Source organism: Aphelocoma coerulescens, chromosome 1A, assembly GCF_041296385.1.
Source record: "Aphelocoma coerulescens isolate FSJ_1873_10779 chromosome 1A, UR_Acoe_1.0, whole genome shotgun sequence".
In the NCBI taxonomy this organism is placed as follows: Eukaryota; Metazoa; Chordata; class Aves; order Passeriformes; family Corvidae; genus Aphelocoma; species Aphelocoma coerulescens.
This window is the reverse complement of record NC_091014.1, coordinates 22,844,904-22,866,606: the sequence shown is the minus strand read 5'-3', so window position 1 is coordinate 22,866,606 and position 21,703 is coordinate 22,844,904. Positions and strand designations below refer to the sequence as shown.

The following is a 21,703-nucleotide window of genomic DNA, read 5'->3' as shown; positions in this document are numbered from 1 at the left end:
AGAGATCTTTATTTTCAACTGCATTTTCCAGCTTATGTCCTCTTATTTCCAAGGGATACAGATAATGCAATCCAGATACTTTTCTGGCTATCACTTTAAAGACTCTTTTTTTTTTCAGACCGGAAATGAAAAAATCCTTTTATAGCTGTTTCATTTCAACAAATGATTTTGCCTTCAGCTTTTTAACTTCTAACTAAATACAAAATGAAAATGAAAACTAATTTCAACAAACAAACAAACTTTTCTTCCGAGAACATTTTTATATTGTTGCAACTTTCTCTCCCATTTTCACTGAGGTTTTATGTCAGAGAAAAAAGAAATAATTTCATTTATATCAGAAATATGTTTAATTGAAAATACTGCACTCTTTTAATGCAAAACAGCTTTTCTGGCAGCTTTACCTCCTGTGCTTTAAATACTAAAGTCAAAATACACTTTAAAACTTTTGCTTCTGCACCCCTGCAGAAGGCGTTTTAACATTTTAAAGCCTGAGATATTTAGGATGTAAATAAACAAGTGATAGGGGTATATTTTTTCTAACATTACACTGCAGGCTCTATGTTCTGTGCTCAAGAATGTATTCTACCAACCAGCTCCAACTGATTTAAATAGAATTCAGGCTTTGAAAAGCTTTAAATACTTAAGCAGCTCTGTGGGCCTAAAACTCACTCCCTCTGGTCTAATGTATAGTGATAATGGTAATTCAGGGATTACAGCACTGAAAATAGGAACAAGAAATACCACTCAAATTCAAGTAAAAACAGAGGCTAGAGAAGAGGGCTCAGTAACAGCCACCTGCACCTTTCAGCAATCTTTGCCCAAAGCCTAAAGGAAACTAACTTTGAACTCCTAGGGAAAAAAGTGGAGGGCTTTCTTTAAGCCTGTCACAATTTATGCTTCTCACAATAATTTTTTAAAATGGAAATAGAAATGGCACAAAAATGCCACATATATCCTATTCTGATGGTCTTACAAAAATCAGGAACAGAGAAATTACTGGAAACTGCATTTGAAAACCTTGCCTGGTTCAGGAAACTTAGACAAGTTTCAGTTACAGCTGGACAGCTTTTTGCAAGCTGAACAAAGCTTCTGAATATTCAGGTCTCTGAATTTCCTCTTATTGATGAAAAATTTGGTTTTAATGTTTATACTTCTGCATATAAAATCAGATTTTTATACTTTAACCAGCAGTTTAGGCAAAACAGAAAGCTGAGCATGTAAAAAGGTCATAAAACCAGACACTGAATTTACTGGCTTTGGGCAGAATTAAAGGTCCTTCCCTTTGGGGCTTGAATATTGTCAGTTTTCCACACTGCAAAGAGCAAATACCTCAAAAAACTTCTCTAAGGGTCACAAGCCAGCTGTTCCTTTCTACCCCATATAAACTGCAAAACTCAACGGTACATTGCTTTCCCCCAATATTATTGCATTTTCATTGCTTTAGCAAAACTATTCTTCCCTCTCAATTTTCTGCTTTCTTTCTGCACAAATTCTCTATATCCCCTCTCAAAGCCAAGTTCAGTGACAGACATTCACCCATCGGCGAACAAAGCTGCTCTGCAATTGTGCTTGGCTGAAATATATCCCTGTGAGGTGAGCGAGATAATAAGGTTTTCATTCCTGTAGTGAGCCCTTTGTGTGAGGCTGCTGCACTCTGTCCTGCAGAATTAAGCTAGTCAAGAATACCAACAACAGCCACAATACCTAATGGGCTTGTAAGATGATTTGCATAATGAAAAATCTGTATTAATGTTAACTAATTAACTTGGAAAAATGACTTTTGAAAGAAAATATATTCTTCCCTTTGAAAAATAGTAAAATATGTGCAAAGTTCACATGATCACTTTATTGCCAAAAAGGCTGAGTATCATGCTAAGGTTGGGGGGGAAATTACTGTGTTAGAAAATATGGTGATCTAAAAGAAAAATGTAGGTCAAATTGGAAAATTTTACAGGGGATCCAATAGGATTGTGAATTTTTTGAGCAGAAATGTTTAAACTGTTATTTTCCATACAGACACATCAGAGACTTCGTTAACATCTCTGCAGGGAATTCAGTTTACCCAGGCTCAGAGGCTGGTACAGCCAGATTTCCAAAGATGGGGATAGCAGAGAGTGTGCACTGGGGACAAGACAATGGGGTTAATCCCTTGCACCAGGACACATGTCAGCCACTCAGTACTGGTATTTGGGTGATTTTATACACCAATGCCCCTTCACTCCCCTCCATAAATGTAAATCACACACTGGCTTATTAATCCATACCAGTGGATTAATAGCTGCTATTATTCTTGCAATTGTCCACAACAACCAGAAAGGAGGAGTTCAACCAGGTTTGGAGCAATTCCCTTCAAAATATCTTACTCTCAGGAAAACAGAGATTTTTGTCTTCAGCCATTTCGTATGTGAACATGAGAAGAGGTGTGGGTTGACACCCTCCACCTGACAGTTCCTCTGGAGGGATGGGAAGGAGTGAAATACAGGCTGGGTCACACTGTATACCCTGGCTACCCGACCTGAGCATCTGGGCCTTTAAAATGTGGCCCCCAAAAGAGAGAGTGAGGGGCTCTTGGCCTTCTGCCTACATTAGTTGTCTCTGAAAATGGTGTTTATGGGTCCTGGTTAGCCTACTCATTGTGGTAAAGAAACTTCAGAAAGCATCCTGTCTGCCCACCCAGGGCTACCTGGCTAGCACGGGCTATGAAAGAGTGTTTGTGGCTTTAGAAATTTTGCTGCCTGCCACATCTCATCTTTTACTGACCTAAATTCACTTCTTTTGCAATCGCTTCAGGTCATTCACAGAAGGCTGACTCCACCTTGAAGATGGAAATGTTTTAAATGCCAAACAACCTTGTGATTATTTACATGCAAATTTACATGGTATCAGTCATTTACATTATACGATAATGATATGCCCTTAACGATAAGGGCAGAATTAGGCAAAAGGTCAAAAGCCAACATTTTCTGCCTGAAACTAATGTGCCATTGAAAAATATTCAAATAAACTGAGTTCAGGTAGAAAAATTGATATTTTTCACATGTCCTTTCCTCAGATATTGGACATGTAGCCTTCAAAACTACAATGAAGTTGTTGCCTTCTTGTGGCTTCTGGAAATATTTTCAGTCCAAGTTTCAACATAAAAATCCACTACAGCAAAGCAGTAGTTCCTGTGTTCCATTTACAAAATAATCCTCTCCCTCAGCTCATGGAAACGTTCCACTAATTTCTTCACATTCTAAATCTTTAGATAACTCTAGAGGCTGGTACTGCTCATAGCACAATCAACAAAAACAAAAGTGCTTTGATTTTGATGGCACAGGTCAGATCCTAAGGCAAGGCATTTTATAGGAAATTTTAAAAACTGGTAATGAATGCAATAAATAAATGTATTTTCTTGCCCTCCCCCATATACTTATTCTCTTTTCTTTATTCCTTTGTATTATCAACCTACAGTATTTTAGAATTTTACCTTTTTTATCCTCCTGTCCTATTTCTGAATTGGTCCTTAGCACTCCTATGCAAGGCCAAGTTCTCTTTCTTTCTCCCAGTTATCAGAAAAATTGTGTTATAAGAGGGTCCTGATTACTTGCAACCTGTTTTTCCATTCTGCAGTATTTTAGATTTACCTTGCATGAACAAATTCAGAGTTATTCACAAGTAAAAGCAAGAAAAGATCTCTGTCTGCTTGATTTTCCCTCAGAGACAAGAAGAGCCAGCAAAAAAGTAAATTGTATTCACTGGGAAGCAGAGTACATTTTCTGAGTTAGCGGAAGTTCTCAGGGAATTAGTTGTAGTAAATTGCTCAAGTTTCACAGGCCAGTGGGCATGGAGTAAACTTAGTGGTAACAATCAGAGAAGGGAGGATTTTTCTCCCTCAATGAAAGGGAGATAGTTGGAGGAAAATAATACAAAGCATTTGTTCAGTGAAAGACTTGTATATAGGAAAAGCAATTTTTGGTGTAGCAGTGGGACATCATGAGGCAGTATCCCTGCACTTGCAATACTGCACACTGATCTGAATAGAACCCTACTTCAAAAATATGTTAAACGTTGTGAGCAATTTAGGGAAAAAGAACATGAATAGGAATTAAAGAGACCACTATATACATTTTATACATATATATCTATACATATATATGTATATATATACACACATCTAAAAAAAATATTATACAATGATTCCTGGTAAAAGGACAAAATCATAGCCTATAATAAAAATTTCTGTAGATACCAGAAAAGGAAGGATCTATCTTGTATGATGTCAAAGGTTATGAATGGTCTGGTGAACATGAGAGTAAAATAAAACTTGTAAGATTATTTTATTCTGTGGAAAGCATTTGAAAACAATATATGAATTTGGGGATATACATATATTTTCAAAGAAGGGGCCAAGTGACCTATTAAAATTTATCTCACTTGGAAGATTCTGACAAATAGATCCACGGAACGGAATGTCATTAACTTCAAGATTGTTGATACTTTTCAACAACAGAAGTTAATCTGGCACCTTGTTCCTGTATTTTAAAAAATAAATTATTAATATGTACATTATCATTGCCTGAATTATTTTGAATGATAACAATTGCTTTTATAGTGGGCATCTTTTGGAGCTAACTTAGTACAGGCAATGCTTTGACTTAACTGTCTAACACAGTATGCTCTTTGGAAGAGTTATCAATATACATATTTTCATTTTACATTTTGTCCATTTTTTTCCTTTTAAGTAGGTGATTATTGGAATTTACCTTTATATAAGTTTATTGAAAATTAGGCTAAACATCAAGTATTCAGTTATGCAGGATCTTGGAGAAAAAATAGATGAGCCATGAAATCAGACAGTTGCTGCCACAGTGGGTCTCCAGCACATCTTCAGACTGTGCACTGACTCTCAAATTGAGCAATTTTGTGTGATGATATTCACACTGTCCTTTATCTCATCCTGAGTAGTGCAATACAGTGCAGAAAGCGCTTCCATCTCCTAGGGAGAGAAATTACTTCTCATTTTCTGTGTGAATAACTGACTATTTAGGTCTTGAATTCATCTACATACCTTACCTTTCCTGTGCTAATTAGAGGCGTGCTCTCGTTAGGTACCATCTGCAGGCAACTTAGAGAGACAGGCACTTTTGCAGGGTGATTCCTCCCCCCCCACACACTGTTGAGGATTTGAGAAGGACTTGAAAGATTCTTGAGAGAGAGTCTATGACAACCGCACTCCTAAAACAAGCCTCTCAGCTAAATGCCTGAAATTACTTGGAAAGGGCTCTCCAACCATTTATGTCTGTGGACCCAGTTATGTGTCCATGATTTACTGGTCATTATTAGAGGGAGAAGGTATCTCCTGGCAAGGCTAAATCTACTAGATAGATGTTTTACATAGATGGGATGGGTCATGCTTTAGGGGTTCTGTCTTTTTCTGTCAATGATAGAGTGTCTGGAATAACTACCTCAGACCAGGGACATAACTTTTAGATGGATGAGAGAAGTCCCATCCTAAACGATAAAGGAAAGTATCAATTTGGGAGCTTAATAATCATCTTTTAGCTTGCCCAGAAGGATAAAATGGGCAGCAGGATGAAAACTTCACAGTAATGTTATGTGAGTGTCATTTGAAGTTATTAGGCTCCAATTTGCCTGAAGAGTGGGAAAATAGCTCAGTCTTCATTGCCGTTAACTCAATTACTTCCAGCTGTACCACAGATTTTATGCCAGAGCCCTGAACACTCACTATACAAATTTTATGTGATGAAACAGGTAGATTAGATACTGACTGGATAGAATGAAACTGAAATCTCAACTTAATTGTGATGCCATGATAAAGGAAAAAAAAAATATTTAACTGTAGATGCTTTGAATCCATTAAGAGAAGAGATGGGGAAAGGACCAGTATTGTTTAAGTATGGGATAAAGACTACAGGTTAAGGACGATTTTAATGTCCTCAAATCCTGATCATCTGAAAGGGACTGGAGACTGTCTGATTATCCCTTCCTTTCTTAGTCCTTGTCTAAGTGGGCATGGAGACTGTAAATGTTTCTTCATCCATTTTAATATTTTTTCCATTTCATAACAATAAAAATTTTTACCATATTTTCCTAAAAAAATCTCTTTTAAAGAGGTTTCCTTCCTTCCTTCCTTCCTTCCTTCCTTCCTTCCTTCCTTCCTTCCTTCCTTCCTTCCTTCCTTCCTTCCTTCCTTCCTTCCTTCCTTCCTTCCTTCCTTCCTTCCTTCCTTCCTTCCTTCCTTCCTTCCGAATTCCTTCCTTCCTTCCGAATTCCTTCCGAATTCCTTCCGAATTCCTTCCGAATTCCTTCCTTCCGAATTCCTTCCTTCCTTCCGAATTCCTTCCTCCCTCCCTCCCTTGCATACCATGATGTTTCTCCTAGACTTCCATTGATTTCCATGTTAGCTGCTTAGCTGATTACTTCAACCTCAGTATAAATTTTTGCATATGTCTCCACTCAGTCGAATTCAACTTTTTTCTGGTCATTCCTTACCTGTGAGAATTAATTTTTTTTGCATCCTAGGCCAGAGCTCTGGTAGATCTGTAGGCCATAAAAGATGGTCTATTAAATATGGTTGCAAAATGGTTGTGTATCCTGTGGTAATCGGAAGTGATTTACTTATTTGAAAATTAATAGTTACTTCCATAAGCTTTTCTTAAAAAATTAATATGCAAAAACCCCACTTTATGGAATAGAAAACTCTAACTATTGTCTAATCCATTATTAAATTCTTCTTTTATCTGGGAACATGTGGATTTAGTTGTAATATAACAGCAGAGACTGCTGGTGCTTCGTAGCATTTTTTCTTTGTTGATAATATTCATAATGGGATTCCTACATTTGCGTGATTTCACCAGTAGCAAGATCTTTACCTTTTCCTCAGTGAAGTGAAAATTTCCTTTATGTTCAGAGAAACACCTGTCTTAGATGATTTTCTCCATGTTTGCTCAACACAGAAGCAAGAAATAGCAATAACCTACCACCTAAAACAATCCTACATAAAGCTTTTGAATTTTTTATTCTCTATCTCATACTCGTGTTCTGTTTGTTTCATAATTATCTGATTACTGGTGTTTTTGTTACCAAGTTCAAATATCTGTATGGTTTGAAAAGTGAAATTGGAAATAAGTAATTCACTCTGTTTTATAGAGGCATTCCAGAAAATGGTATATCATCTTTATACAGACAGTTTCCCAGTAAAGTCAAGCTTAGAAGAAACTGTAATGGTTCTCAAATGACTAGTTGAGGAGTATAAAAACTACCCTCCAGAAATTCTGTTTCTATATTGCAAAGAATTAAGCTATTGGAAATCAAATGTAGTCTAGACATGAAATTCTCATGGAAATTGCCATTTCCTAAAGCTATTCCTTTAGGGTCTAAAAATATTGGATACTGCTGTCTTGAAGTGTAGTGCAATTTTTATAGCATACAACAACATTTTAAGACTATGTAAGATAAATAACCCATGAATGCTGTCACTGCTGCCTAGAATCACCAATTCACTTACCATGGGTCTTCCTGAATGGATTTTGGCACTAGCCTTTATGACCGACTCCAAGTAGTTCTTTTCATGTCTTTAACATGTAGATTGCTAGCCTGGGAAAACATTTACCTTTTCTACACTGCTTTGCAATACAAATGAACTGCTACTTCTGTAGCTTTCAGAAGTCATTTAAATTAGTTCCCCAAGCAGGTGAAGCAGTTCTAAGGCAGTTTATAATGCAGATTTTCTTTAAGGCTGCATTCCAGCTGTGTTAAATGTGGAAGCTTACTGGTATGAGAGCTAGCAGGTAAGCAACCTCCTACCCCAGTCCCTCTGAAAAGTCGTGATTTTTTTTTTATTTTTAATTCAAATTCAGGTAGTCATTTTTACACAGAACTTTTATGGCCTACTTTAATTGGTACTTTTCTCAGCAGGCTTAGTAAATTGGACTCTTAGTTTTTAAAGGTAACAAACAATAGGGTCTGTTGCTTCAAACATGCCTTTAAACTAATATTTTTATTTATTTAAATAATGCATAAAGTGCATAAAGGCTTTGTCAGACTGGACTTACAATGACTTGTTCTTAATATGGAAATCAAAAGCAAATGTGGGTCTGATGTCTCACTCCAATAGAAAAAATAAGAAGCATCTTCTAGTAGTTTATGCATGATGGACAAACTAATGCTAGATAGACTAATTAGAAATGGGTACTGATCTATTTCTGATTTCTTCAGAAGTGATATGTAAGCCAGTAAGAGGCAAAGAAAATAAGCAAAAAAGGCTTCTGGAATCCTTGAATTGATTGCAATACAGGGAAAATATTGGTCATAACCTTTTAGCATCTACATTGCAAAACTTCCTTCCAGTGTACTAATAGTTATAGCAAAGCCATAATGAGTTTTAACTCTCTGTGGCTTTACAAACTTGGTAGGGGGAAAAAAGCAGACTTACCAGACAAGTTTTGAATGCTCATGATAGAGAAAAGATTTAACTCCAAGAAGGTCTCAGAATAAAATCCTTGAAATCAAAGTCTGAATCAAGTTGGTACATGCAAAGGTAAGGAGAACAAAAAGCCTATCAATCGATTACACTGTGGAGGACTATTGGATGGGAGGTTTGATTAAACTATTTTTTAAGAGGAAATGCTGATTTGTTTAAATAAAAATAAAAATACTTATCAGAAACTGGCAGGGAATATAGCAGTCTTAAAGAAATTTATCTAGTCCACACTGACTGGTCAAATACTGTTTCTCAGAGTTGGAAGTGGTGGTAGTAGCAGTAGAAGAGGCATCGATCTCCCTATTCCTGCTTGCTGTGCTCCAGTAAAAGACAGCTGAAAGTGATTTTGGCTGCCCATATCTGTGCTACCCGTCTCTGCTGCACATGTAGAGATTTTCCAGCTGAGAGATGGGAGGGGACTGTAACTCCTTCAGTCACCCCAGACAGAGGGCAAAGCTTATTTCCAGGTATTCTCCTTCCTCCTTCCTTGTTCTCCTCTGCCTCCTTTTGCACAACATGTTGCAAAGGAATAACCTGGAAAGAAAGCCTCCACCCCCATGAGACTTGTGTGTATCTTTGCTTGGGGCAGTGATAGGTTTCTGGGTTTGGGGCGAAGACCAAGACTCTTAACGAAAGTTAGCTTTTGCTGGTCTGTATCATCTTTCATATTCTCTACCCTGTATTATTCTCTGTGACAATGGCTAATAAAAACATTAATATATTAGGAAAAGAGTGGGTGGAGAACATTTACGTGGATTTTGCATGTCTACCACATGAATAAAACCCAAGTGGATTATATTTCCTTAACAGAAATGTTCTGGCCTGCAAGACACATTCTGGTACAAAAAAGTAGAGTCTGTCATGTGAGAACAAGAAGTCAGACTTGTTTAGATCCAGTGGTCCTGCTACCCTAAATGACAAGAATTGAGGGGTCCAGTGCCTCTTGTACTCTCCAGTATTTACAATGGGAAAGTTGGTTAAGTTCCTGTTCTCTGCTGTTGTGGTGAGGGTGTGCGCTTCTCTCTTCTTCCCAAATGCGCTTTGAACCGGTCCATGTGGAAAGGATCTTTTCCCAGATGACCACATAAGTGCAGATGAGTAGGCCAGTGGGCTTACTCTTGCTAAAGGCACGATTCCAAATATCTGCTGTTTAAGGACTGTGGGTTCATTGGTATAAATCTGCAGACATGCACCAGTTAATTATCCCCATTGTATGGGTTTTCACTGGTGATGCTTTGGGATGAGATAAGCTTCAGAAGCATCCTGTGCTATTGCTGTTGGTTCAAACTGGAGTTTATGTTCCCAAACCTTTTTTCCCTCGGGCAGGGAGAGGGTGTCTCTTTCTTTGCTCATTTGTTAAAGCTGCTGTTTTCAATATGTACATCTGATAAACAGGAATATATCTTTCTTGACATAAACCCATTTCACCCAGACTGATTTAGCTTTCACATTGGAAGATATAACTTTAAAGTGCATTGGCATAGAATGACATTAAAGACAATGAAACATGAATGGCAATCGGGTAAATAGGAAAATTCTTATTTACGAATTTTTTCAATGCCTATTGTCATAGTAGCTTGGTAAGGGATTAGAAAGATTTAAATATAAATTAGATCTGTCATTCTCAAAATGAAAACAAGTTAGTTATTCAAAATTGTAGGAGGAAAAAAAAAGGCAAAAGAGCCTTCTGTGTTGCCTTTAAAAGCTTAGATCTGAGCCCTGGAAAGCACTGAGTGCAAACCACATTGTAGGAGGCCTCCCAGGGGAGAGTTATGCTGCTCCTCAAAGTATTTTCTTAGCCTGCACAAAGAAGCACAAGTCAGAGGTAGCCTTGCATATGCAAACGTGCCAGAAGAGGAAAAAATTGTAACTGCAGGAATGTGATGCTGTATCCAAACTAAAAGGTCTGCAGAGACAGCAGCAGCAGAGCTGCTCTGCAAACAAGGTGAGGGACTGAAACCTGCCAGTTTGTATAGTGGCAGCTTTGGAGCTTAGAAGGTGCAGTGCAGAACTATTCCACACTGAGACCATCTCAGGTCCTAAAAATAGGCCAGGCAAACTAAAAATGTCCTATGCTGAACAAATACACTGCAATTGTTCGTGCTTTACTATTTAAAAATCCAGGCTGGTGTCTCGGTATTTCATTGTACCCTGCAGATAAACTGCTTTACTCGGAAATAAAGGTGAACACTCATTTGGTCTCCATTGCATGATACAGACTTGCCCACAGAGCATCAAATGTCCCAGTGGACAGTGGGAGCTGTCAGTGGCTTGAACTGCTGTAATACAGAAGAGGACTCTGGTGCATCCAGGACATACTTCCACCTGGAAAGTTTATGCACCCATAAGAAGGAAAATACTCTCTCAGGTTAAACAACAGTATGCTCCCAAGCTCCCTGGTTTTCTTGTATGCTTAATGTACATCCTGAGGGCAGTGCAATGATCTCCACGTCTCTTCCCAGTGCCCTGGTTTCCATAGTACAGAAACCTGGTGGCAAAGGCCAGAATGAGAACATGCATTCAGGTCAGTTCCCTGGCACAGATGCTCAGACAAGAAGATTTGAGGATGTCTACAGTATGTGCTTGTTGGTCAGATCTCTTGCAGGCCCCAGTCCTAGAAAAAGATTTACAACCTCATTAGCATCTAAAGTGACTCTTTCAAGCAAAAGACAACACAAGTGATAGTTGCTTATAATGTCCCACCTCTATAGGTAGCTGAACCCCAGATGGGGGGACTGGATGGAGTTTAGTCATAGTTCTCCAAAGAGCAGTTTGAATTCTTTAGGCTGGAGCTGGCAAAGAACTGTGGAAAATATTTAGAATATCTTGACTAAAGAGAAATAAGTGGTAAATCAAGACAAAGGCAATTGACAAAGTCATTCCTAAATGAGGAAAGCCAATCTTGGATGTGCACAGGGCATACCAAATGCACTTGGTACTAACCAGAACTACCAGTGCAACCTGAGCTCCCATAGCTTACTTGCAAGAGACACAACACTGCCTGGGTCTGACTGCATGTGAGGGCAATGCTCACCAATGGCAAGAATCCTGGGAGCAAGTTAGGGGACCCAGCCCCATCTTGTGAAGGGCTGAAGGAAAAGAGGGTCCAGAGCGATGTAAATTGGAGGATAGGTTCTGTCCCATGACCATGGCAGGTGAGCATGATGCAGAGCAGGTCCTTCTGCCTAGGGTTTGTGGAGGTTAGGTTGGGCACTTTGGAGAAATGAGGGTTGGAGCTGGGGATGTGCTGGAAAGAAAAGAGGACCTGAGTGAAGGGTGGCCTTAGGCGAGGGATATGGTGTGTGCAGGGTAGGATCTGACATGTGTGACTGAGGCTTAGGGAACAGCTGCTGAGAAACAGGTTACAGGTGCCTTAACGACTTGCTCCACTGAGAGATGAAGTGGCTGGTGTCAAGGAGGTGGGATTTATCTCAGTGGAATCAGACTGGCAGGAGAGCAGGAGATGTGTGGACAGAAGGAAAGGGAGATCCCACATCCTCAGATCAGCCCCCTACCTCCCATCACCCCCACCCATGTACTCTCAGCCTTGAAATCAATTTTGCTGAAATCACAGTGTTGATTTTTGCCACTCATTAATAATGGGATTAGTTCCTCCATGCTTCATTCTTGGATCAGCTGAGTTCAATCTTTGCTTACACTGCTTGGAAGCTTTCCACCAGCTCTGCCTTTGCACATTACGCATCCTACTTTTTTATTTATGGTGTATCGTGGTATTTGCATATCTTTACCAGCTTCTCTTCCTATCTGGGAATATATCTCCTCTCTCACTAGCTGCCAGCTGTGGCTCTTCTATTATTTCATCTTCTCCTGCTGCTTCACAGCCAGCAGGAACTCCTAATTTGTGTTATATCAAAGTGAAATCAGGAGGACCCAACAGCCATACCCTTAAGACTTGAAGTAGCACAGAAATGTTTAGCACCAGTTTATTGGGTTGCATCCAGCTCATTCAGCAGCAAGTGGAAATGGTTAATGCCTGCTGACAGGCTGGCAGCTGTGGGGTGTGATACTGGTGGCTCTTCTCCAGTTGCTAATGGACAGATGTCCACCTCATAAAACCCCAAACAAAAACTAATTCTGTTGCTGGCAGCCTCAGCAGAGACACATCCGGGGGTAGTGAGGCTGTTCTTACACTGAGCAGTATCCCCAAAGAAAAGCCCAAGAATATGAGAGTGAATAATTTGCAGGCCACCCCTCTGTGAGGCTTGTTGTGGGGATGGGAGCCTTCTCTAACAGCAACTCTAAGTCCTGTTTTGAAAGTAATAGTTTGATGATAGAAGCCAGGGGGATGTTGCTGGACATAGGAGACAAACTGGTAGGTTAGTGAGGTGTGAAGAATGGTTCAACCATTGTTCTCTGCACCTCTTTTCTTTTTGTTTCCCATACTTCTGCAGACCCATTTTTGTAACTCCTCAGGCTCCTTGGCTTTATTCTGTTCTGCACCATCACTTCCACCAAGTACAGTAATGCTTTATTCAAATGTTGAGAATTATTTCCCTTTATTATTTAATACTGCACCCAGCAAGGGATGGCTTGTTCTGTGAGGAAATTCCTATTTGACTAGGGAAGTGAATGCTAGACCAGAAGATGAGTGGTAAAGATGCTGGATAGGATTCTGGTTGTCAGAGTGCTGTGGAGAGGATCCTGCATCATAAAGATGCAACATTACTGGAGAGAAAACCACTGCTACTTGTGAAGTGGTAAAGCCTTGTAGGCTGTGGCTTGGGCTGAAACAGCAATGGCTACCATGAGTCTCTCTGCAGTAATTTGACCTATATAGTTTAATTACTGTTTATCTTATTTTCCTTGTTATTCTGACACATAAGGCTGGCTGCCTATTTTCCATGAAGAAATAGCAGGTGGAAGAATTAAACACAGACAAAAACAGATTTTAACACTGAATTTGAAAATTCCAAAACTTTATTTTCTTTTTTTTCTTAACTTTTACCAAACAATATTGATTTAAAGTTTTTTATGCAAAATAAGAGTAACGGATATAGTAGCATGTTACTGAGGAATGATAATGTGAAAATGTATAATTTGAAAAGTTCTATCTTCTTTCTTCATCATAGCAAACTGCTTTAGAATATCTTTTCTCATAATTTTAGAATAGTTTTATAACTAATTTTTAAAAATATTTTTTTCCAAAATAATTATTTAAAATTTTGTTCTACAGTTGACCTCCAAAAAAAAAAAAAGATAGCTGAATATTTGGATTATGTTCTAATTTGGAGGATTTGTCATTATATACAATTAAGGAGGATATGTCACAAAATACCAAAAACTTAGTAAAAAATACTGCACAAAGAAAACATAATGTATGACATCTAAAATGACAAAAACCTTTCAATATAGACATACCTGTATTGAAACTGAAATTGATTCCAAAGACAATATTGTTTTTATGCCAGGGAAGTTGAAAAACAGTTTTTAAATTGCAATATTGAAAGTATAACAGAGGGTCCACAGCTAAAAATGACCCTAATGTGTGGCACCGCCTGCCATTCCTTTGGTGTGGGAAGCCCTCAACCAACCAAAGTGCTGTGTGAGCATAATCAGAGCTGGGAGTTTAATGAGAGAGTGGTTGGTTGTTTAATTATAAAGCTCCAGTGGTTCTGCCTGAATCCCTGTGAGACAGTCAGAGGGTCGAATGTGGCACTCAGCTCAGTGACCTCTGAGCGTGGCAATCTCGGTATCTGTTCTCCAGCACAGGATCTCTTCTGTGACCTTGTTTCACACTCTGTGTGAATGCATCACCTGGGGATACTCTAGATTCTGGCAAAGCAGAACATGGTTTTGCTCTCCCCACCCCATTTTTTTTACCTCCATTGGACAAATCCCTGCTATATTGAAAAGCAAAATTAAGTCAAACTGTATTTCCTTTTTTTTAGAAAAAAGGAACTCTTTCAAAGAATTAGTTCAGTAAACTACAGAACATGGTGCAAGACCTCTGATGGGTAATACTTGTACTACTTAACCGCAATCAGCTGTGTCAGGAGACACCTTTCATCAACTATCCTATAATTATGCTAAGGCTTTCACCAAATGACGAATCCCAATTGGCTGGGCCAGAGCCCTGCCTTTCTAGACAAGGGTAATAATTTTTGTCTACTCACTTGTTCATTCATTTCAGCAAGCTCTGACCTGTGGAATCATTGAGGTGAGTATTTACAGATTACTTTTATGCTGTTTAAGTTTTTACTATTTTTATATGCAAATCTCACAAAGGGAGGGTAAAATTTGGTAGGACTTTCCAGAAAGATTGTCAGGAGTCCTGAGATGTAATAACCACTTACCTGTTACATACACTGAACTTTTTGTGACACTATCAGCTGTTTCTCTTTCAGTGTATTTTAACTTTTTTTTTCAATGCCAATGATTCATTGATCTATTACACACAAAAAAAATTACTTATTAACTGTACATGTATAGCTGTCAGAGGTATTGAGTAAATTCTATATCTCCAGATGAACAAAATTGCTAAAACAATCTTATTTTAAATAAGTCTTGTTTCAAGCTTTTTAGGTTAAGTCATTAGTCTAGGCAATTTTTCTTAGGGAGTGTGAATAGGTTTACTTTACAGGTGAGAGTAGGCTAATAGGGATTTTTGTTTCTTTAGGAATTTATTGGTATAAATTTATGCCCAGGAAAATTTAATATGAAGTTACTTCTCCCTAGTGAATGATTCTAATCAGGGGTGAAAGAAAAGACACCTGCATATTTTCAGCCTTTCAACTCAGGTAAATAATATGTTGCAGTGTAATAGTTATTTTTTACATGAAGCCACAGGCAAGCAAGACAATCCACAAAATATTTGAGGCAAGAGGTTTGAGTCAGTTGCATGTAAGCAATGGAGCATATGCTGGGCAATCCCACACAGGTGAGGGCTGGCATGGATATTCACTAAAGCCTCCCAGGAGGGAAAATCTGAATGAGGATGTGGGCAGCAAGAAACAGGCCTGACTGGCACACACTGTCCAAGTCCCAGTTCCCAGGGAAAGTGGTCCAAACTCACTCTCTCCACATGTTAGGTGTTAAGGTCTCTTAACCTTAACACCACTAGACCTAACTGTGTTTCTGTTTAGTCAAAGTTTGTGAGGGCTTGCAGGTTGTCTCGGAAGTGGTGGTGGGGTCAGGTGTCCCAGCTGTATGTCCATAGCGAAAGCACCAACTTTGCCACCCTAACTATGGCAGGTCCAAACAAAAAGAACTCATTTCCTCTGCTCAGAGCCACAAGCCCTGATTTCAGTTCCTGCACTGTAAATCCTTTTCCTTAGGCTTTCTCCAAGGGTTATGCTAATGTTCTTGCTCAGGCAGGCCAAACTGCACTTCTTTCTTCTTTTTAGTTGAACTGTTAATTCTCTGCATACCTGTTTCCCAAAACAATGCTCGATAATGCTAATGCCTCCTTCATAAATCACTGCTTTTCTGCATAGCTTTGTACTCACTTTGGTTTTGAGACTGACATCTGTTTACCCATCTCTCCCACTTATCTCCAGGGATGGGTGGCAATTAGACCAGCTCCTCAGTATTAGTAGGTTTATCAAAATAACAAAAGGGTATGTGAGGGCTGTGAAGGAACAGCAGGTGAAAAGAGACACAGTAGGAAAGAGAAATTACTCTTGAGGCAAGGTTTATTTCCTTATTGCAGTTTTGTATTTTTGTCAGATTGTATTTATTTATATATAATCATGGGAGAAAGGAATATGGAATGAATAACAGTCCCAGGAGAGGAAGATTAAAAAGAGAGAGCATTCAGATATTGCAGAAGAGACCTTGAAACTGCATACTGTGAAGACATATGTTAATGTACAAACTGGTACAGAGGTTAATAATATATATTTATTTCTATGGATAATTCGTTTTGAAGACCCCTCCTCCCTGCTACCCCACCTCCTGTTGCTCTAGCAACACACTCTATAGAGCGTGGCTATTGAAAATCCAGGAACAATTTCATCCATGCAGGTTTCATTTACCCCAGGGGTGTCTCTGCTCCCTTATATTTGAAAGGGAAAGCCACCATCATCTTTCTTGAGGATTCTGCTTTTTCTAAAAAAAACAGCACAATTTTGTCACTCAAACAGTTTCAGATACAGAATTGACTGCTGTGTTAATTTTAATACTGCAATACTTTCAAGCATTATGCAGAACTCTGTCCTGGTCTCTTCTGCAGACATTCTCCACAACAATCTCACCTTTTCCAAATGTGCAGTTACTTTTGTACAGTGTAGATATGGTTTTTTTCTTTCATAATTCCTAGATTAGGGTAATAGTTTCTTGAAGGGGAAATACATTTTTACCACAGATGTGAAAAGCTACCTGCTTTGTATAAAAATGTACTGCAGTTACTTCTGTGCTGCATGTTGGCTTAGAAGGCAAGAATGTATATTTTTATGTCCAGGTCAGACTTCTGGTTTTCAAAACAGTATTCATAAGGGAGATGACGATGATGAAGTGCTTACTAATAGTGGATTACAATCCTCCATGTTATGGGCCTTTGATACTGTCTATACACTTGTAGGTATAACATTGTCTTGTTTGGAAGAGCTCCCTGAGAAGATCTAGTACAGTGCTTAGGAATCCTCTTCTTATACTGCAACGTGCACAGTGATCTACACTAGAGCTCTTTGCAAGTATTGCTGTCCAAAAAAATTTAAAATTATGCTGGAACACATGATGCTGCAGAAAATCTGACATTGGGCATCTTAAGCAATATTCTTAGCAGGTGTTGGACTAGGTGACCTTTAAAGGTCCTTCCTAATGCAAACCATTCTATGACTCTGAAAAATTGACCTACTACTTCAAGAAGTAGTCAGAACAAAGAAGAGGCTGAATATACAAGCCCAAAGAAAATCGGGTTTGGGCCTTCTGTTTGTGTTTATTTTTTTGAAGGCTTCTAATTAGAATTATTCAAGAGGTTTCAGTGTAATATAGTGAAAAGCATATTTGACTAAAGACAAACCAAAGAAAACGCCTAGATGCTTTTAAAAACTGGGCTGTGATTTGCCCAATATTCTAGGTTAGGATAGCAGCGGCATAGTACAGTGATCCAAATACGCTTCCAGGTTGTTCTCACCTTTAATTAACTGTATATGTATATTTGTGGTCAATCCATATTTCTGGTAAATATACAGTTATATTTTTTAAATACTATATTGACTGGTAATGCATTTTTCTTGCTTTAGAGAATATGTTTGCGCTTGTTTTGCCACAAAATACTAGAGACTCAGCAGACAGTGAACATTTTGCAGAGCAATCTTAGTGAGATGGAATACTTTGCAAAGTCACACATGATGGACTCTTTATTTTGTCCCCAATTCCTCTGCAATGGAAACCGTCATTACAAAATCTGCGTTCTGCCAAATCTATTTATACATAATAAGCAAAAGAAATTTTTCCAAGTACTCTCAGAAATGTATTCAGATAATTTATTTGGCTAACTTGCTAAAAACCAAATCAGAAAATCAATTAACAGGCTGTTACGATATTAAGAATTTTTATAAAATAGAGAATTAGAACTTGCAAGAGAAAAACAATGAAAATGAAGAGAATAGACACTTTCCTAATATGTGAAAGTAATCATGGAACACTGCAGCAGTCATCATAAGACTATGAAAATAATTGGGACATAATAGTAAATACTTGTAGTTTAACTCATTTAAATAAAATGAGTTAAAACCATATATTTAACTCATTTAAATAATTAAAAAGTTGTTTGACTACTTTTGCATGCATATTTTTAAGGAGGGTTGTCTACAATCTGGATGCTCAGTTCATGACCTTTACATCACTGGCATATTTTGATTTTTTTTTCCACAGGCAACAGCCAGGAATTCTGGCACAGAAATTTTTTGGGAGGTTTTTTCAGGTCTTCATGTATTCATTGCCCTGTGCTCAGAAGCGGAACTCAGGAATGGGAGCAACCAATGATGAAACAAATGACTTGGCAGTTCTTGATGATAAGGACAGCCACAGCATTGGGGTGTAGTTTGATAAGCATCTTTTAAACCAGACATGCTGACTAAACTAGCCAGTTTTGCTGGTTCACGTACCTAATCATAAAAATCCCTTCCTCTCCTCTATTTCAGCTGAGACATTTTCAGCCTCAACAATTCATTACGTGGCCTCATGAACAGTTGCCTCAGCCCAGCTGAGAAGATTAAACTGAAATGAGGGTGGAGTTTTAAAAACACTGTCAAGAGCAGTGCTTACAAAATTCTGACTTTACAGAGAAGTGAAGCTTAATGCACTTGTAACAATGAGGCTGCATCCTCCGTGCAAGTATCACCCTTCCCAGGTTAAACCTGCCATCAGCTGTGTAGCACAGACAGTTCATATTTCCAGAGGTGGACCTTCTTTTGTGGAGCTTTCTATACCTCACAAATGTTAATGTTATCATCACAACACCCATGTGTGTTTGGGTTAATTGAATGTCATTGCCTCCTCTTTAAGAAATGCCCAAATGATGAAAATGGGGTGTGTAGAATAACTACAACATTATTCTTTCCTTTTTTCTGTGGCTGTTTCATGACCCTGACACCTGTTTGTGATGAAGAAATAGCCTCTAGCCAGAATATGCATCTCCCAAAAGAGCAGGAGGGCTTAAATTGAGGTTGCAACAGTTACACTGTTCCCTTCACCCAGAAGAAAGACCCCCTCCAGAAAAGAATGGAAAGGAATGGGCCATTTCCCACAGTAGCACCACCTGGGGCACCCAAGGACAGAGCAGGACAGATGTCAGACACATTGACTGTTTTCCACTGATCTATAAAAACTGTATGTGTTGACCTCAGACAGCTCTTTCCCAGCAGGGTGGGCTGATTTGATCCTATTTAGAGAAACTGTGTATAGCTGTATCAGTATTGCTGGTAACTTTAAAAAATGCTTTGGATTCTCCTTCAGGTTTGTACCAAGTTTAAATATGTTAACATTTAATTTAATGTACCCTTAGTTTGTTCCTCTGCTCCTCAGAAGTCTATTCTATTTTTTTTTTTTGGATTTAATCAGTGCTGAGCTCTTCACAGGAGCTAGAATTGAGTGTCCTTAGATATCTGTACAACTTTATGTTCTCATAACCTTCAGATAAAGGAAAATACAAAGCAACTTGTCCTGAGAGCTTAAGTTACACTGTCTAATACCTTATTTTGTCTGCAACATCAAGAGTTATTTCTACAGTAAAGTAGCTAATGTTTATATGAAAACAAGAGAATAAGGATTAAATCCTTAATATTCTGGCCCTATCTGCATATTTGACCACATACGTTACATCACAGACTCAGGCATTTAAAGACTTAAATGCAAAGATTTAAAGAGCTAGATTCTTCTGTCCCATCAAAACTGCAGCTCTACATGCTGACTTCTGTATCCATATTTTCTGTGGCATAGAGAAAAGACCAGCCAATTTTCACATAGGTGGGTTTTTTTGTTATTATATAATTAATAGGTAATAACATATTGTTGGCAATGAAAGAAACAGTTAATAAACACATGAGAAATATATAATCTATAATTTAAAATTATAATTACATTAATGATCTTAGCACTAGAAGTGTTCTTACATGCTGTTGTTCAACAAGATAGCACAATTCAGTAACACCTTCTGCTTCAGAAGTCATGAAGAGCATGCCTGCTTTCGTGTGTTCAAACTAAAACAGTGAAAGTGCAAGATTTTACAGACTTGCTTGAAATTCAGTAAGTGTAACTAACACTATTAACATAAGAATGTCATATACTTTTTGTTTATTGGCTTAAGTTTAATGTTAGCAGATCTGACTTGACTAAGTAATGTCTAATTATATCAAGGCTGAACATGGACTCTCATGTCTAATTTTCATACAAAACCTTGAAGCTGAACTCCTCTAATGTTTAGTGGCAGGTGTTGAACATAAGCCAAACAGTATAACCAATGCTTTTTGATGCAATACAACATCCACTTGTGGGGCAACAAACAACATCGATTTGTGTGAAGTTCAAGGCTATGTATAGTACTTCTTTCCCCTTTGTTTTCAAACTGTCTCTGGTCAAGCGGAACTTTTTCAGAGTCCACCTTTTCAGGGACATGTGGCATGCCCAAATCTATGACTGTGTAGTTATCAAAACACAGGAGCTCACACTTTCAACCATGTGTGTTTCTGCAGTCCAGTTTATGCTGTGAAAAATGATGCAATAATTAAACCAAGAAAATTAATATGATTTCCTTAATATTTCCGTAATACTTAACCTTTACAAATGACAGATTTGAGAAAATCTAAATTTGAAGCTTTTTCCCTAGACTAAAGGCACTTAGCTCCATCAATATGTACTTTGAGTCAGGTAGCCCACAAACAATTAGTGTTAATATATTGTAAAGAAATTGACTTTTTGACAAGGAGAAGGACAGCTTTATGACTCAGCTCACTTAGACTGACATGAAGGAGACTGAAGAGAATAACATTTACCAGAACTGTCACTGTTAGGCCAAGATGAAGGCAATCCTTTTAACTGGAAACTATCACATAAAATAATCTATTAACTCATACCCAGTAGAGTAAATCACAGCAAGATTTGGAGGAAAACCATTTCCCAACAATCAGTTAAATTTAACTTTGCAAGATTAGCCAATAATAAAAGAATTCTAGCTAAACCAGTAAATGTAATATTAAAAACAATGCTTTCCTCTTTTCCTTTACATCAAGTCAGCCTATTACTAAAATCCACTCATTAAAAAAAGCTTACAGGGAACAAATAATAAAATTTGTGTTCTGTAGTTTTCTGACTTCGGTGGGGACAAGAAATCTCTTATAACCAAAGCCAGAGGAACAGTAAAAGCCAAACTACTCCCACAGCTTCTTTCTGAGGCGATCCCACTTTCTTATGACATAACCAATCACATAAAAAATCACTGTCCTGGCAAATGTTGGTGCGTATCAGTTGGTTATGTGTGAAAATTTCTTTAATTTGAATAAGCTGTATTTGCATAAGTGGAAAATATATTTCTCAAGAATTCCAGTATGGAATTCTTTAAGTTTGTCCTGGAAGTCTCCATCTGTATTCCCTCAGGTAGTGTCACTCAGGATAATGCAGGAGCCAGAACGAGAGATGCTCTGTTGTACCTCACAGTTACAAACAGGAAAGGTGAAGGCTGGGTCTTGGCTGTAGTGATTATGAGATGGTGGAGTTTAGGATCTTGAAAAGAGGCAACAAAGAAAAGGGCAAGATCAT

General features: G+C 38.2%; 1 protein-coding gene across 5 annotated transcripts in view; it reads left to right on the top strand.

Annotated features, from left to right (window-relative positions):
- LOC138099155 (hyaluronidase PH-20-like) overlaps positions 1 to 21,703 on the top strand; it is a 37,375-nt gene that overhangs the window by 3,282 nt on the left and 12,390 nt on the right. The window contains exons 1-2 of one of the 5 annotated variants that reach the window (XM_068996257.1): positions 14,568 to 14,663; positions 15,182 to 15,243. The exons of 2 other annotated variants lie outside the window; for them this stretch is intronic. The gene's annotated coding sequence lies outside the window, so the exon portion shown is untranslated. Of the gene's footprint in view, positions 1 to 14,567; positions 14,664 to 15,122; positions 15,244 to 21,703 lie in introns of those variants that run through there. 2 more of the 5 variants (XM_068996240.1, XM_068996249.1) reach the window with 2 other exon arrangements.